Raw genomic sequence first — 15006 nt, 5'->3', positions numbered from 1 at the left:
AAGTGTTTTTTTAACTGTTGAACTGTTGAGGGCTACACCCTCAAATGCTTTAAAAGTGTTTGTTTTACTGTGTCTGTTATAATTATTGGGAAAAAAAGAGTCCAGTTTTCAGATTTTGCTGAATTCTGGGCTGTTTTGTAGTTTTTATGTTGCGCAGACCTCACTAAGATAGAAGGAAGCTTCTCTGTTCATCAGTGAGAGTGGTGAGCTTTGAACAGCCCATCTGTCGCTGGAGGAGTGGTTTCAGCTCAGAATCTGTTGTTTTATTGGCCATTTTGGGCTATTTCTATCCCTTTCATTTTTCTGTTTAAAAACCCGTGTTTGCACAGTTTTGGGGCTTGTATTACCTCAGCAAGATCCTGCCTTGGTGTCCTGCAGAGTTCTACAGCAGCAGAGAGAGAGAGAGAGAAAAGGGAGACTTTTAATCTGCTTTTTTATTGCTTATTTTCACTAGCCGCCCAATTCCAAACGTTTTTATTAACTTTGCAACTTATTTGAACTGTTTTTTTTAATTCTGATACTGTTTGCACTTCAGCTGATAGTTTTTAAGTATTTTTCAACTGTTGAACTGTTGAGGGCTACACACTCATTTCCCACCTTTCTATAAACAGTAGAGTCCAGTTTTCAGATTTTGCTGAATTCTGAAGTGTTTTGTAGTTTCTGTGCTGCCCAGGCCTTACGCAGATAGAAGGAAGCTTCTCTGTTCATCAGTGAGAGTGGTGAGCTTTGAGCAGCCTATCTGTCACTGGAGGAGTGGTTTCAGCTCAGAATATGTAGTTTTATTGGCCATTTTGGGCTATTTCTATCCCTTTCATCTTTCTGCTTAAAAACCCATGTTTGCGTGGTTTTGTGCATCGCGCAGCACCATTTAACTAGGGTTAAACTATTCCCGGTGCCAAAAAGTCTGCTCTTCCAATTTTCCCTTAGAACTATCCAGTTTTCTAGTTTTAGCACTCAGAACTGTTTCTTTGTGCTCAGCACTTGTTCAAAACTCATTGCAAGCACTAAATCTACAAATTACTGCAGCACTCAACTTTCCTCACTTGTTAGGAGGAAAACTGTTTTTAGTACTTAAATTAATAAGCACCTATCCAAGTATGTCTAAGGTCAGCCCCCGGTATTTTACCATGTCCACCTGATGAATCTGGGCATCTTGGGGCAATGTAGCAATTGCCTCATGTACACTGAGAACCCTCTCCTCCTACAACCCAACACTACAACCTGTGAGAGGTGTGCTTATATAGCCAAACTGGAAGCCAAGCTCTCTCCAGCCAAGACTGTACTAGACAGTCAAGAGGAAAAGGTAAACACCTGCACCACACCACACTCATCACATAGTCCATCAAAACCTATACCACCTAAACCCACACATAGTAATACAAAACACACACCTATATTCATGGAGGCTCTCAATAAAAATCTGCACAAACAACAGAGACCTCCAAAGCTGAAATGCAAGCAACCACCATGCCTCAACACTACCCAAATGACACATATCCCACAAAATCAGTGTCCCACTCAACCTCAGCCCATAAGGCAAAACAACATACCCACCACACTAGTCATAGGTGACTCTATGATGAGGCACACTGATGTCCCACTCACCAGGCTAAGCAAGGAGAAAGTTACTGTCAGCTGCCTATTGGGTGCCAGGATTCGCCACATAACACAAGCACTCAGGTCACTCCACAACAAGTACAAATATGACTCTGTCATTGTCCATGTTGGTGTGAATAACCTGAGATGTACCTCCCCGGACTACATGAAAAGAGACACGAGACTGTAGCCCAGACAGGTGGGACCCTAGCCCTGAGTAGCATCCTGCCATTGCCCAAAGTGATACCATAACACAAGGACAAAATGATTGGCTTCAACAATTGGCTAAGCTTCTGGTGTCATTCTAAAGGGATCCATTGTCTGTCTGCCTGGGATGACATGATCGACAGACCATGATGCTTTGCCAGAGATGGCCTCCACCTGTCGCCCGTGGGATTCTGGATACTGGCTAAGGCTCTTGCCACCCCTATAGTGCCTTTTTAGGCAAGGCTCAAATGACAAACTCACCACCGTAGCAGGTATAAGCAAGCAAAATCTGGGGGTAATGCTCCTCAATGCTAAAAGTCTAAACCTCAAAATGCACTCACTCGAGGCATTCCTTAAAATGCAAAACATTGATATCTGTGCAGTGATGCAGACCTGGTTCAAGACTCCAGAGAGCACCCCTGCATTACCAGGCTATAACTCATACCATACCTTTCGACCACCTAACCTGGACCGAAACCCTAAAGGAGGAGGCATGTCCATATTCATTAAGGATATCCACACCTCCAGGCTAGTTGCTCAACATAATGCATCCGAAATTATCCAAGTGCAACTAACACTGGGCAAGACTGCAGTCCAGGTTGTAGCTTGCTACAGATCCCCTGCCATGGCCCAGGATGCCCACTCCATATTTCTTGATATAATATTAAAGTACAGCCCAATACCCTAATAATGGGAGATTTCAACTACCCCACCATCAACTGGGAAAACTACTCATGTACTAACTCATTTGCTCAATGCTTTCTGGTATTTATAAACTCCAGAACCCTGGGTCAGCTTGTCCATACCCCCACCAGGGGCAGCAATATCATGGACCTGGTCATTACCAATATGGGCAACCGATGTTCCATGCCAGAGGTCAACTCCTCGCTGGTCAGATCCGACCACAAGCTAATCACCCTAAACATCAATATCCCGCCCCCACCACCCATTAATGAAATCACAGTAAAAAACTTCTCCAAAGCCAACTTCATGCTTCTTTAGACAGAAGTGGCAAGCTTCATGACACCCATACAGATGGAAAATAAAGGTACGATTGCTGAATCCTTTACAAATGCACTGTATAAGCACATACATGAGTGTATGAATCGTGCGATCCCCAATAGAACCAAGATGCTATCCTCCAAAAAAAGGAAGCCAATTTGGTGGTCCCCTGCCCATACATAAACTGAGATCCCTCATAAAATACTCCAATGCTAGTTATAAAAATAAAATCGCCACTGATTCTAAAGACAACCACAAAACATTCTACAGCTATGTCAAGAATCTCAATGGTGACACTCAGACCTGCTCTGAGCTACAGCACAATGGCATTAGATATACAGAACCAACTGATATTGCCAACATCCTGGCAGATAGGTTCAGTGCAAACTTCACCTCCCCCCTCACCCCCAAAAGGGCACATCACTATACCGGAAGGATGCAAAGCACCTGTAATCACTGCTGCACAAGTAAAGACCGCATTCTCCAAAGCCAAGAACACAACATCCATGGGACCTGACAACATCCCAGGCTGTGTTCTGCATGAACTACAGAACAAACTTGCACCCCACCTAAGTACCATGTTCAATAATAGCCTCACTTCAGGTTTTGTGCCTACTGAATGGCACACAGTGACGGTTATCCCACTCCACAAAGGGGGTGCCACCATTGACCCTGGGAACTACTGCCCCATTAGCCTGGAGAGCCTGGTCTGCAAGACCATGGAACGTATCATCTTGGAGCTTATAAATAAGGACATAGGTAATCTCCAAACTCTGGACCCCACTCAGTTTGAGTTTGTAAAAGGTAGGTCATGTCTCCTAAACCTGACTGACTTCTTTGAAGCAGTCACCAGAGCCGTGGACAAGGGTAAGGTGGTGCACACAGCTTATCTTGACCTCGCCAAGGCTTTTGACATCATCCCCCACTCTGGAATTATAGATAAACTCACTAGACTGTGCATAAATCCCTGTGTCACAAGATGGGTGGCCAACTGGCTCACTAACAGAACCCATACAGTGAAAGTAGCCAACTCCAAATCCAACTTCAGACCAGTGACAAGTGGAGTACCACAAGGCTCAGTCCTGGGTTCTCTCCTGTTTGGCATGTACTTCTCAGAAGTCCAGGCTAATACAGCAGGTATTTGGGTAACGAAGTTCACAGATGACTGCAAACTAGGTGCCATAATAGAATCACCTAATGATGTGGACATTCTACAAAGGGGCCTCACTGAGACTGATGCTTGATGTCAAAGTCATGGCCTCAAGCTAAATGCCAAGAAGTGCATTGTCATCCCCTTTGGGAAAAACACGGTACCCATGAACTACCACACAGGCAGTAGCCTACTAAACACCAAAAGTGTGATAAGAGACCTTGGGATATAGGTAGACAGTAGTCTCTCCTTTGATAATCACATTGCCACAGTAGTCAGGAAATCCTTCTACATGGCACACCTCATCACAAAGGGGTTCACCTCCAGAAAAAAGAGGTAATTGTTCCTTTCTACTCATCCCTCATCAGACCCATTATAGAGTACATTACCCCATTTGGCATGTACCTTGCAAGACATCTACAACAACTAGAAAGGCCACAGAAATACCTCACTAAGAGGATTACTGGCTTCAAACAGATGCCATATGCAGACCCATCTCAAAAAACTCCAGCTCTACTCCATCGCTTATCGCCTACTCAGAGGTGACCTCTGCCTAACATACAAAGCCATGCCAAACCCATATCTGTTGGACATGCTACACTTAAAGAAACCCCAATCCCTCCAAGCCACATGCTCCAGGGACCTAAACCTTGCCACCACAATAAACAGAACATGCTGGAGGGATATATTCCTGTCCCAGAGACTTCCCATGCTCTGGAACAGACTACCCATTCATGTCAAGCAAAGCTCCTCATTAGTCCTCTTTAAGATAAATCTTGACAATTGGATGGGAAATAGGAAATTCATCCCGGAGATCACTTCTGTAGTTCTGCTAGACAGGGGCGCAGAAAAATAACTTTCTTGGGTGGTGAAAGTCAGGGAACTTTTTGGGCTAGGCTTATATAAGCCCCAGGGCCAATACCCTAGTACCTACCTATGAACCTATGAACCTATAATCTGTTGTAGAAACCTCTGCTGTTGAATGCAACAAGGTACTCCTTTTGCAGCCATTATTTGTCACACCTCGAGCCAGACTCTCTAAGACTCACCACTTGGCTTTTCCACTTCTGGTACTTGCTAATGATCCATCATTTACTAAACAGGTAGTAAAGATCATATTATCTTCTCCAAAAAAAAAAATACAAGGAAAATATAAAAGGTAAATGGACTCATTTTTCTGTTTCTGTCACTTCCAAAGGAATGGAATCCCTTCTCCACTCATATCCCTTTGGCATTGACTACCTTGCATATATCTACAAGTCTGGTTTATGTTATTCTTCAATTAAAGTCTATTTTATTTGATGTCTGTTTATTGTGATAGTCCATCTGGGTGTTTGCCCTTTTTCAGGGAGGCCCAAGGGGGAAAAGCCCCACAAATTGCAATTTGTAAAACATGCATCATAAGACAGAGACATCAACTTATAACATAAATACATGTAACTCAGCTGTTATATAAACATGAATACAGCTGTAATTAAGAAGGTCAGTGCAATTGCTCAGTTTAAGAAATTAACAAGTTATACAGAGAGTTATTCAGAGTTTTTACAAGGATAGTACTTTTGATACATGAGTATTTACAAAAACTATATTTATAATTTTGTTTCCAAGTTTCCAGCTCTTGATTAATTATTTAGTTAGAGTTATGTTGTAATAGAGCATTGACAGTGGTTAGCCGGGTCTATGTCATATGAGCGAATCGCACAAATTTCGAACGCTCATAATATCGAACGTACCGGACATCGAATTACTTTTTTCTGAGATCGCAGTATAGTGTAGAATGGGATATTTGCCATTTCCTCAATGTAGTGCGAGCTCGGAGATGGAAAATATATTTAGCGGGGGGTGTGGGGAATAGGAAGTTCGAGGTCAGGTACTAGGCAGGAGCATAACCAGGAGTTAGTTAGGTGGTTTTTGAGAAGTATTTTGAATTGTGAGTAGTTAGTGGTTCCTGTGATATTTTGGGAGATGGAGTTCTCAAGTTCTGGAAATCTGATTAGAGTATAGGGAAGTCACCATGGTAGTTATTTGCTTTTACTTGTAGTAGAAATTTGTTTGAGGATCTTAGCTGTCTGTTCCTAGTTTGAGGTTGAAAAATGTTGCAGAGTGCTGGGCATTTTCCGGCTGGTATATTAAGCCATGGGTTGGGCTAGTTGTGTGAGAGTTAGGAGGCTGGGTAGTTCAAGCCAATTAAGCGACAAGGCAATACAGTGATGGGTTTTATATGGGGAGTTATTGGTAAACTTGGCATCTAGTTTAGATTGATGTGTTTTTTTTCAGGTTGGTGAAAATGACTGAAGCGTAAAGGAGGGTAGACAGCAGATGTGTCCTGGCAATGGATTGTCTTGTGGAGTCGGTGAGGTATGATTTAATTCTATATAAACAGTCTAGTTTAATATGGACTTTTTTATAGTGAGAAACAGGCATTTGTCAAATTGCAAGTTGCTGTCTGTAGTGACACCGAGTAGCTTAGTGTGTTTGACTGCTTCTATTTTATTGTTATCAGCTGAGTATATTTGGAAGGGAGACTGTAGGTCAGGGGTTTTGTTGTTTGAGAAGATCATAAGTTTAGTTTTTTTGGTGGATTTAGGATTAGTTGGTAGTTTGAGAACCATGATTCTACTGCTGTGAAAGAGAGATGGGTTGTTCTTCGCAGGCTATTTAGAGAGGGGGGCGGTGCAGCTGAGTGTGGAGTCATCCGCATATTGTATGATTGTGGCAAGTTTAGTAGCAGTATGTAGTTTATTGATAAATAAGGTAAATAAGAGTCGAGCTAGGATAGAGCCCTGTGGTACTCCTGGTGCAACTGGTAGTAGTGAGTGTTCACTTTGTCATTTTACAGCTTGCTGTCGATCTGTTAGGTAGTTATTGAACCAAGTAAGAGTAGATTTGCTTAGTTTTCGTGACTGGAGTTTGATTAGAAGTTTTTGATAACAGACAGTGTCAAATGCTTTTGACATGTCTAGGAATATTGAGGAAACTAGTTGACCATTATTTTTGAATTGGCTAATGGCATTAGTAAAGTGTAAAAGGGCTGTGGTAGTACTGTGGTGTGGTCAGAAGCCATGTTGGGTGTTGGTGAGGAAGTTATTGGATAGAAGGTGTTTCAGGAGTTGGGAGTGGATGCATTTTTCTAGAATTTTGGATAAGGGTGATAAGATAGTGATTGCTCTGTAGTTAGAGATGTCTATGCAGGTACCTCCTTCGTGAAGAGGTATAATGTAGGAGATTTTTACAAATTTTGGGAACATACCGTTCTTTTATTGAGTGATTTATCAGGATAGGCATTGGGTAGGCTAAGGTACTAGCAGGTATCTTGAGGTATTCAGTGAGCATGGTGTCCATGGCTAGGGGGGTTGGTTTAAGTTTGCTTAGCATCTTTTTTATGGTACTGGTTTGAATGGGATTAAATGACAAGGCATTGGGAGTCCTGTTAGGAGCTACAGGGGTGGTTGGGATGTGTTACTGGAAATTTTGGTTAGGCTTATGATGGAGTTTATGAAATAGTTATTGAACTGGGTGGATATACTGTCTGCTGTATTTATATTGGTGGGTGTTGGGGTTGAAGATTGACCTGGGTACAAAAGTTGATTTATGGTGGCCCAGAATTTCTTAGGGTTGTTTTGGTATTTTAGTTGAGATGTGATGTAGTAATTTTCTTTTTTTTTTTTTTTTGTCACTTTTTACCTCTGTGTTGGCTCTGTTTCTGAGTTGTTGATAATAGTCTAGCATGGCCTGAATTTTTTTTTTTGTTTGGTACTGAGCCCATGTTTTGTCTCAGGATCTAAGAAGCTGTTTTGTTTCCTTGGTTAGCCATTGAGCATAGCTTGTTTTTATTTGAATAGTTCTGTAAGGTACTTGGGTTTTCAGTATATTTAGGAAAGTATTGTTAAATTGTAAAAAGACAAACATTGTTAAACCATAAATGAAGTAGCACAATTGGTTATACCTTTTCCTTCTTTTTCTTATTAGATGCTGTTCTGAGAAATCTATAACCATAGCTTGTATTATGGTTTTATTGCACAATTAGTGTGACATATGCTCTGTGTCCTGTATCTTACCAAAAGCCTGACTATAGGAGACTTCCAGGCTCAAAGATGTAATATATGCATAGTGGAGCTATCTGAACCTAAATATAAATGATGAGCAGCTTGTTAGTTGCTGCAGTGCTTGTAGACGTTGGACAGCTTAGATCATACAGGAAAAGTAATATAAACTGCTGCTATATATTGGCAGGCTTTGTGTAACTGCTGCCTGAAAGCAAGAAAACTAGAACTACCCATGTCTATATTCTGAGTTGGATTCATGCTGCAGTCTTTTGTGTGTGTGTGTGTGTGTGTGTGTGTGTGTGTGTGTGTGTGTGTGTGTGTGTGTGTGTGTGTGTGTGTGTGTGTGTGTGTGTGTGTGTGTGTGCGTCTATAGATATAAATACGGGTGTTTGTGCGTATTTGCCTGTTCTATACGTGTGTGGCTGTGTGGGATTTACTATGAATAATCATAACTTGTTTGTCTGACTTGTGATTATTTGACTGCAAAATATTGAAAAGCCTGGGAGGTTGCTAACCATAACTACAATGCTCCCAAGGACACAAAACATTAAAATATTTTTTTGCAGTGGGGATAAGACCCCTGCATGCCTGGTATGAGTGTGTGTTTGTGTGACATACAGTATAATAAACAGATAATGTTCTACATATTCATAGTGTTCGATATATAACTTTGAATTTAACTATATCCAGAAGAGTTACCACCAATGAGTGCTGCCCAGATAAAAACTAGTAACGCACTTAAAGTCCTGTCAGAACTACTCATTCAGTCTTACTGCAAGAATGAAACATGGTGTCAAAGTAGAAGACTGTGGTGTTGTGTGGTTTGAAGATCTTGTGCAAAGCTAACTACAGGTTAATAAAATTCTTTCTTCTTGCTGCTAAGATTGTATTAATCCATTCTCTGAGGTCTGCAGTTGTCCATGCTTCTAAGTACAGATAACCATACAAAATAATAGATTTTCTAAAAACTGTTATGATTGTCATCTTTGAGCATATCTGATGAGTCCTGTTCCATGCGTAGTCACTGCTCACATTTTTGATGCACTTCCATGAACTCCAGACTCTCCTACTCTTATACTTGGTTATATGTAGGCCCACCAAGTTCCTCCCTGTGGTTTATGCATGCAGTATTGTTCAAGTATTTGGTCATTTTATACAAATTCAAAGTATGCCATTCAATGTTTTTCTTCTGTTGTGGTTTAATTAAAAGCTTTTGAACAAATATTATATTATCATGCAAATCTACACAATTTGAGGTACTGGGAAGTCCAAAGAATAGAATCTATACAAAACATAAATGGGGTTTGCAAACTGTCACATGGTACCTTCAGACACTGTAGGTCTGTCTTTTTCTCATCACTGTCCTTTGTATAAATTATTTGACTGTCAGTAAGTCATTTAAATAATTCTGTGAGTGCTTGAGTTATTTGGCAGAATGGCTACAAGTCCTCTCTCTGAGGATGCATTGCATTGCATTACATTACATTACAAAGATTAGCTGGGAGAAGAAGAAGAAAGGGATTCTCTGTTGTCTGCCTGAGTGTTGTGGCAACAGCAGCTCATCCTCCGATCTATCACATCTCTCCAGTAATTTTGAGCCGTTTTAAAGATCCCAGCTGTATTAGCTTGTATATCTCATTTCTGTAATTGACTTTAACACCTTCTAATATCAAGGTTAAATTTGTTCTGGTTATTATCTGTACATGCGCACACCTGATTGCCCTGTCCTTCATCACTAGGATATTCCCAATGCATTTGTTCTTATTGTTTTATGCACAATTCCTCATTTCTCTTTATTTCAAGAGAGAAGAAGTTGGCATTCCTTAGCTTTGCCTCTTACTACTGTTCACTGGGAATTTTCCACTTAGTAAAAATGATTGCAATAAAAAATGTTACAAAGAGCGCTCATCTATACTTACTTAGTTTTGGATACCTGACAGCCTAAAGATAGTACACCTAATAGCCAAAAATGTAATTCAGACCTATTTTGCAGGGGGCTTGCTAAACACTAGCTAGCACAATCAATTATTTTGTCCCACTCACCCATAACTTCTGGGTAGAATGATACTACATGGATAGTGTTAGCAGCAAGATCCTTACAGCACCGACATTTGTGTTTTTACCCATCCATACTTCACTACTCCAGCTAGGGAATGCTACCAATCGTAAATCAATTTCATGAAGGTAAATAATAGCAGAGGTAATTTATTGTCTTAACTTTTGCAAAGTAATCTCGCACATTGTTCTATAGTAATAGCTTTCCCATTAGAATTTTCCCATTTACCTTTCATAACTGACTATTCTTCTAGACTGAGTGAAATTAAATTCTTGTATAAATGATTAAGCAAATGCAGTTAGTTTTTTGATAATTTCAATATAATTGTGTAAGCATTATTGAAATATAGATATGTGGTGATAACATATATATTTCAAAACATACTTCAAGTAAAATACCTAATAAGTTAGAGGATGGTCAGTATTGATTAATACATTCAAGAAACATTTTATATCCCAGAAACATCTAATTAAATGTGCTCATTCAATTTCACAATTAATGGCATGCATTAAAAGCAAGGATTGCACTCTCTGATATGTACAGCTTTAACCAGCCAAAAAGAAGCAAGGAAGCATGGGCATTTATATGTTTCAGGAAGCTAATCTTTGAGATTTGTTATTTTCTGGAGTACATAATTCCATGTGGTAGGGACTTCCAAGTGGCCGGTGCAGTGTATAAAAAAGATGTCACACCAACAGTGAGGTTAAAAGATGGTCTGGGTAGTATTGCAGGAGGCTGTTGTAATGTGCAAAAAAAGATGTCTTAAGAATTGTGTGGTCAAAAAGGTGGTCTAGATAGTAGGGGACAACCTGAATGTCATTGCAAAGTGGATGCGAAGGAGCTGTTATTTTCAGTCTGCTCGCAGGAGAGGGGCAGTAGTTGAAATATATATGTGTTTATTTTTAAGTGCTGCAGTTTTATTACATGATTGCTCCAGTTTGGCTAGCTTTATTTACTTTTGTTAGTCTGGTTAGCCCAATTAGGCATGACTGTACAGGACACTAGGGTGAAGATAGGTTTGAGCTGAAGTCTTTAGTCCATGACCTCATAGATGAGGTTTGACTTCATAAAAAAGTTCTAGTTTAAGGTTGTGTTTTGAACAGCATATTGGATATGCTGACTGAATCTTAATCTAAGGTCAATTAGTATACCAAGAGTTTTGTGTTTTATACTAGCGCAATTCAAGGTATTATCAACTGATAATATATTTAACTTGTAGCAGTTTGATGGCTGGGTTGGAGGTGAAAATACAATTAGATTAGTTTTCTTTGGATTTAGGAGTAATTTAAATTTCTCTAGCCAGTTTTCAGGTTTTGTAAAGGAATGCGGTAGGTCATCTTGGAGTTGTTTGACTGAAGAGGCTGCATATGTTAGTGTTGAGTCATTTGAATACTTGATTATATTTGTTAGACAGGCTACTTTAGATAGAGGGGACAAGACAGCTATAGGTCTTTAGTTTGCCAGCTCAAGAGATTTGCCACCATTATGTAAGGGACTCACACAGAATTGTTTCCAGAATTCTTGGAGAGAGTGACTGATAAGTATAAATACTTGGTGTGCAATAACTCAGCTATTTGCAGATATTCTACTTAAAGGCTGCCTGTTGTAAGAAAGGTAGGTTTAAGTTTTTTTTTTTTATATTTTTTGTCATGCTAGCAGAAGTTAGAAGTTGTGGTGAGTGATAACGTAGTAGTGAAACCATCCACATCACTTACTACTGTGTTGAGTGCACTGGATGTATTAAGGGGGTTAGCAGTTTCATTTCAAATACTATCCTCCCATAGCCCTCTCACTATAACTTTAAATGTCCTTTTTATCCCTACATAAACCTAAGTATCTGTATCTCCTGTTTCATATTGCATCCATTTTAGACAGTCATTTTCCAATCATTTTGGGTGTGGTAACATTCTTTGCTGCGATACATCATGCAAAATTTGGCATTCCACCTTTTACTTCCTCATCTTCTACCTACCCATGAAAAGGCAAGATTATGATTTTTTTACAAAGCTGAATATGTTTATTGAATATTGCACAAAACTGTTTTGGAGTTTTGCTGTAGTTTTCCTGACTAGCTTAATAGTTTTGTTTAGCCTTTAGAATGATACTCCAAGTTAGGTTTTGTAATTACTGATATTGTTGCTGATTGTGTATATATTTTTCTAAAGGTCATGTTCATGCTTTTTCTCTGTCTTGTGCATTGTGTTTTCATTTATGATATAAGCCATGGTGCAGGTTTTGATTTCATTGTTTTTCCTGCATTCAGGTGCAGGAAGGATTTGCTGAAATGAGTTACTGCATCATCTAAAGGCAATGTTTATAATGACTCCTGGTTATTATGCATAAAGATACAAAAATGTTTCCTTATCAGATTTGGTTGTATTTCTGACTGTTTTATATTGGCTATTTCTATGAATTTTGGTGTGCTTCCATATGGAAAAGATTGGGTTATGACGTGTCCAAATATAGTCCATGCATGGATACATCTGTTGAAATCTGATGTCAGTTTCCAGTCAAAAATACATCTTTTTCCAGTAACTTTATATGTTCTTGTTGTCACATGTATTATCAATGTCAATCCATATAGAATGATAGTATGATGAATAGTTTTATGAGTACAATCAATATTGAGGCCACACAGGATTATTTTTTCAAGAGATATATTTGATGTTAACCAAGATAATATGTCCTCATTAGCTGATTTATCTGCACTGTGAGCTATGTTGCTAAACATAATTATTTCTTCAGTTAATTTTAAGTACAGTTACTAGGATTTCAAAATTATCAATGTTTGATATTTGTATGGGGTGCATGGCAAGGTTAAAATTTTTGAATATGAAATGGCTACATACACCATTAGCTCTTTTAGTTCTATCATTACAATGTTGTAGCCAGGAAGTAGTATTTCTTCATCTTCTGTGTATAGTTTAAGCCAGGTTTCTGTTACTGCAATTACTACAGGGGTGCAGCGAGACATCCAGCTCTGCAAATCTGTTATTTTATTCCTCATACTATGGTCATTTATATCATATAGCTTAAATCCAGAAGGGCCACTTCAAAAAGGTGTATTAGGATTGCTCAAAACAGTATTATGCATGGCAAGTCATGGGTTAGAATGAATGTCCCCACATTTTAGAAGTAATTTGTGTTAAAGTTTATACTAGTGTTTAGATGTCCGCAGTAAGGTTTGGAAATACCTGACTTGTTTAATTTTACATGCTTGTTTTGAATATTGAAGTATTTAGGAACAGGCTAGCCCTAGCTGTAACAGGAAGCCAGTTTGGTTTACTTACAAACAGCAACTGATGTTCATATGTACTACATGGTCCTTATCCCAAGCCCTTGTTTTATTCTGTAGCTCAGATCAACAATAAAGAGGTGAAAGGAATTCTGGGCATCTCCATTCCCAATGTGTTTGTGTAAAGCACTGTAGTCTTTCTTACGATTAATACTAGCAATGTTTTCTCTCACTCTTACTGTTAAACCCATCTTAGCTTTTCCAGCATGGATGCTTAGACATACAGTCTTCAGTATAAAGTACCCCTTTATTTTGGCATGTAACATAATGGTTACATTAAAAGACTTTGTCAGTTACTGGATTTGTAAATTCTGTAATAACTTTAATATTTCAACACATAATGCAGTTATGACAAATATCCTTCTCTTCGCATTAATGTTTATATAAACACAAGAATATTCTTTTCTAACTTCTTTCTGATATTACTGTGCCTTCTGTATACCAATTCAGACCTAACCCCAAGCACTTTGACATTAGCATTGCTCTAGTCCAGTACTTACAGATACATGTCTCCACCTCGCTTATGTCACTACCATTACTTGATGATGTATGCAAGATCTGTTTGATCTTGTCTGTTCTTACGCTCAATCACAGCTCTGTTATCTCACTGTCTATTTACTTTTGCACAAACAATATTTATATGATCACTGTTACAACCTCTTTTAACAAACTTGATTTTCATCTCGTGTTTGTTCAAAAATATCTTATCTTTACTAATATTTCTGGTATCTCATTAAAACACTGACTGAAGGACCAGTTATTAAGCACATTCCATATGCTGATTTTGAGATACAATCTGTTGACATCTGAATCAGCTTACTGTAGATTCTGTTGTCTTTTTGTACATCTCTGTATTGATGTAATTAATTCTTTCACAGCTCACTTCATAAGTAAAATAGATTTCATGCATGGACAGGCTCCCATTTGAAATGTCAGCACTTGAAATATTGAGTAAAAAGACTGAAAACCTGAAGAAGAGCAAATCTTGAAAATGTTTCTTTTTCTTTACTTTTTTTTGCAGCCCCCCACCAAATTTATTACAAACTCTGAGGTTGCCATACCTCAGAGGAAAGGTATTCATCAAAATGCCATCTCAGACTTATTGTATGCAAGTTCGTTCTTTCGGCCATTTAGTCTCCACATTTTGAGACTCACTCTAGCAGGTCCCAACATTTCAAATGATTACCCAAGGACATCTCTTTTGCTTCAAAAAATGGCTTTAATTCTTCTAGATGCTCAACAGCCATAAGACAAAAATGTCATTAATAATGTAACAGTAGAGCATTACTTTATTTTTAAAAACATCCAGCTGCTACAGAAAATAATGTTTTCAGTTTTCCATATCAAGGTCCACTTAACTGGGGGTCATAGAAGCGCTCAACAGAGTACCGCTTAATTGTACATAAGTATCACCCTTAAAGGAAACTAAGTTGTGCTCATACATACGCTTACATAAAACATAGGCTGTATTGATAGTAACATCATCAAGGGCTACATATATTACAAGCAGAAATCTTACTGCTTTAGCACCTATGCCATGGGATATAATACAGAACATAGAAACAATACTAGACAAGAAATCAAAGGGACCATAAGAGGCCTATCCAAAAACACCTTTAAGTAAACATACTTAAACGTTCGTGCCACGCTTTAC

Source organism: Protopterus annectens, chromosome 8.part0 (assembly GCF_019279795.1).
Source record: "Protopterus annectens isolate FY-2018-M chromosome 8.part0, PAN1.0, whole genome shotgun sequence".
Lineage (NCBI taxonomy): Eukaryota > Metazoa > Chordata > Ceratodontiformes > Protopteridae > Protopterus > Protopterus annectens.
This window is presented reverse-complemented; position numbering follows the sequence as displayed.